The sequence below is a fragment of the Mercenaria mercenaria genome, chromosome 3, assembly GCF_021730395.1.
Source record: "Mercenaria mercenaria strain notata chromosome 3, MADL_Memer_1, whole genome shotgun sequence".
NCBI classification, from domain to species: domain Eukaryota; kingdom Metazoa; phylum Mollusca; class Bivalvia; order Venerida; family Veneridae; genus Mercenaria; species Mercenaria mercenaria.
Genome location: NC_069363.1, coordinates 61,009,703 through 61,014,215, shown reverse-complemented (window position 1 = coordinate 61,014,215; position 4,513 = coordinate 61,009,703).

The following is a 4,513-nucleotide window of genomic DNA, read 5'->3' as shown; positions in this document are numbered from 1 at the left end:
CAGTTTGCGTTTCGAATTGTGAACTGCAAACTGGTCCGCAGTTCGCCTTTCGAATTGCGAACTGCAAACTGGCCTGCAGTTAGCAGTTCGCGATTCGAATTGCGAACTGCAAACTGGTCCGCTGTTCGCAGTTCGCCTTTCGAATTGCGAACTGCAAACTGGCCTGCAGTTCGCAGTTCGCAGTTCGTAGTTCGCGATTCGAATTGCGAACTGCAAAATGGTCTGCAGTTCGCGATTCAAATTCGAACTGAAAACTGGTCTGCAGTTCGAGATTCGTACTGAGAACTGTACACTGTGCTGCAGTTTACGATTCAAATTTCAAAGTGCAGTCTGATCAGCATATCCAGCAAAATGTAGACAAGAATGCATTTCACAGTTGGTCTGCAGTTTGCAGTTCTCAGTTCACGTTTTCAAATGCGATCCGCAAACTGGAAAAGTAAAGAAGAAATGAAAAATCTTGAAATGGAGCTTCTCTATCTTGCAGGATTTTTTCAATGAATTTATTAACATTTTTATGGAGGAGCCGCCATATCAATTACCGGTGACGAATATAGATAAGCTTAAATATAAACAATGAAAACATGTAGAAGTTATAGCATGTTTGTCACGGGATGTAACATTTCATGTTCTTAAACTTAATAGTGACGTGCGCGCGCATAGCGGGGAAACTAAATACTTTTCCTGGCGGTATCGTCTGCTGTTTATTGAATTGGATATCCTCGGCAATGAACGTGTTATTACGAATATTAACGGAGATGTCCGAGGCACTTCATCCTTGCCCGTACAGTCTTTGTGAATTCTTGTCATGTAGGTTACATTCTACCAATTCAATTCATTATTTATTTCATATTAATAACAAAACATTCAGACCTCATTTTCAGCACTTTAGAGCATTTCAATGATATGAAAAACATATATGGTCATTTAGTATAACATGTCTTCTTATCAAAATAGAAAAATATTGACATGTTTTATGTTGTATATAAGAAAAATAATCTGTTCTGAGAAACATCACCCTCTAAAAATGCCCCCATGAAAACAGCCGTTTAGCAATTACGCGTAGGTAGACATTTTTTCGCAAAGAATAAAACTTATTCCAGGAAATTTACAATGAAAATGGTCTAGATCTATTCTCAATACAATAAGCAATAAACATAAGCCAAAAAATTTAACTGTCACCTCCTCATGTCACTCATTATACCAGACTTCATCCATAGCATGGAACTACATTTTAGACTACTTCACATGTAACACTGAGTAGTCACTTCCGGTTTGGTGTAACCGTCCTGTATGACCATCTTCTGGTTTGTTTATGAGTATAAAGGAGAGCTAGAATGAGAGAAAGAAATTCACCGGTGTTCTCTTAGTACCTTTTATTGCCAAATTCCTTCTACGCTCAGAGTTAGTTAATGTATTCTTACGAGCAATACAGTAAAATTCATAGAAAACTGAATTAAAATCATTTAGAATTCTTATGATTACTTCAATTAATTCACCAGTCGGTGTGGCAAGGAATATTTTTGAAATATCTTTAATATTGTAGTTTGTATTTCTTTTACAGAGCGCGTTAATTTTTTTTTTTTTTTTGTGAAAACTTTGTATTATTTTATCTTTATTTTACAGTTGATATATATTGTGACATGTTTCAATGTAAAGACATTTACACCCACTATAAGGATCGTCTACAGCCAGTATGGCCTAATGTAACTCTTGAATGGCTTAAAGCCCAACTCGTTTACTGTCATGATGTTATAACATTTTTCTTATGGAATGTTTTTAACTCAAAATACATTTCTATTGTATTTAGGACTTATTAAAAGGTCATAAAACACATGAACTGACATATAAAAAATAATAAAAAAATCTTGTGCAGCTTTTGCAGTAGTGCGTTGTTCCTGTAAAAATATTCAGCTTTACATTGTGTGATTTCTATTACAGTACATGTGTGTATATCATTCAATTTTAAACAAAAATTATATTGCCCTTTGTAAATAAAATCAACGGAAAGATTAATTGTAAGATTAATCAAAGAACTGTTTCATTTGACGGAATTTGCCCGGATATTGAAGTAATTAGCCGAATGTTCAAGTCACTGTCAGCCCACTCAAGAATGCTCATCTCACGTCTGACTATAGCTCACCTGACTTTGGATTATTTCTGACATATAAAATATTCAGATTGTAACCTACAGGTCAATGCAAGCTTGACATATCTGCGTCGAAGCCTGTATTGATTGTCCAGTCAGAGAGAGAGGCTAATTTTGCGATGAGCTGCACCTGAGACGGACTAATTTTGCCATGAACTTTACCTATTTCTAACTTTCTGAAACAGAACAATTTGATAAATAGTAACGAATATTAACGAAAGTAGTCCACGCACAAGCAAAGTACGCAGTCGTATTTTGACAGTGTTTAAAGCGAAATATACTGGACTTATTGTACAAAATATTCATACATAGTGTCATATAAAGAAGAAAGTCCGTATAATCTCGTCCCTGGCAAAACCAGCATATTACATACATCTGCTAATAAAATACCAACATTTAACACCATTCTTGCCGCCGCCTCGGATATGTCCAAAGGTAGCACTGGAATGGCTCATCGACAGACCCGTTTTATTGTCTTGGTATTATAATGAAATATGACATAAGAAATCTGCAAACGGTCAGTACTAGAGCCTGGGCTTTGATCTTGGCTTAGAAACATTACTTTATAATCTTGTTTGGTTTAATGTAAGTGGGGCTTTGATATGTGCAGGTGTCTAATACTTTTAGAGATTTTATCTATTTGTGCCATTGATAAGTAATTGAATTAAATTGTCCATAACTAATGGAACGACGACATTTTTGTCGCAGTCGCAATTATGCACTCGGCACTAAGACCTGCATGACAAGTCAACATACCTTAAATGGGCGTAAGAAGAGAGTTGTGTTGTTTGTCTGTGCAAATGTAACCAATCAAAGTGTTAAATGATCCAATGGGGCTAAAGTGATTGAATATTGTCTCGCAATTTTCTTAAAAAATATATGGACATTAAACAATAAATGTCAAATAATTTTGTTGTCTCCTTTATTTGTTTTAATGTCATTTTTTACCAGTTCCAAATGATCGCTAATCAAAGTTCAATGCATAATTCACAATTTTAATTGTAAACTGCATATACATTATGACAGAGAGAATGTTTAAAGTCAGTGATTATATCCTTTTTTGTATTGTATTAAAAACCGCTAACTTCAGGCCGTCTTTACGTATCTTTAGAGAACATCAATTTTTCCTACAACTACTTTTCAGAAAAGCTCTGTTACAAATGATAATAACAAGAAAATGGGGTTGGATATTCTATTAAAATGCCTGCCAGTTGTGGTCTGCTACCCTTAAAATAGCGCATATTTGCTCTAGTCCGCACAATAACATTTACTTCCAGTTTCGATCTGCAAAACTTGCCCATGTAGGGTGTATGAAAATGTAAACTGTCTCATTCCATGTAGAATGTATTCCAGTAGTGCAAAAGTGTGATTTATTAAAGCACTCGTTCTACACGGATGTGCCCAAATAAAATGGGTAAATTAGGTACCATTTATTACGGACTGATTTCGAATATACCACGAACATTTTTTTTACCAATTTACTGACCCTATTCCGAAAGGACAAAACATATAATGTATATGACTCTGATTAGAGTAATTTGAAATTATTATTATTATACCATGTTTGTATATAGTCCTTTTCATGATAAGCCCGTTTAAAGGCGTTTTACATAGCACAAACGCAGCCACTCTGGTCGCGAAAGTAATTTGACACCGAACGATCTCACCAGATGAAGAGCGAGATCCCTCAGAGCAGATGGAGAGAAATCGTGTATTCAGATACAGACTCTTTGTGGAAAGACAGACTGGTGCTTTGATATACCTTGTGCATAGCAATGACACTTTAGAAGCCTTCTTTTAGGAGAAGAACCGGTACAGGTCGCTAGTCAATCAGCTTACAGTTTACAATTTCGATTCGGATAAAGTGACTGCAGCTGAGGGACCATAACCTCTTTTAAGCAAAAAAAATTACTGAGTACGAAATTCTAGGCCTAAGAGTAATGTTCCAATATACTTTCATTTTAAATATTGAACTGCAGACCAGTTTGCAGTTCGCAATTCGAATCGTGAACAGCGAACTGCAGACCAGTTTGCAGTTCGCAATTCGAATTATGAACTACGAATTGCGAACTGCGAACTGAGAACTGCAGACCAGTTTGCAGTTCGCAATTCGAATTATGAACTACGAATTGCGAACTGCGAACTGAGAACTGCAGACGAGTTTGCAGTTCGTAGTTTGAGTCGAAAACTAGGAGCCGCAGACTTGCCGGCACTTTGCAGTTCTAATGAAGAGGGAGGAAGTGCAGACCACTAACATTAATGAGCCGTGCCATGAGAAAACCAACATAGTGGGTGTGCGACCAGCATGGATCCAGACCAGCCTGCGCATCCGCGCAGTCTGGTCAGGATCCATGCTGTTCGCTTTTA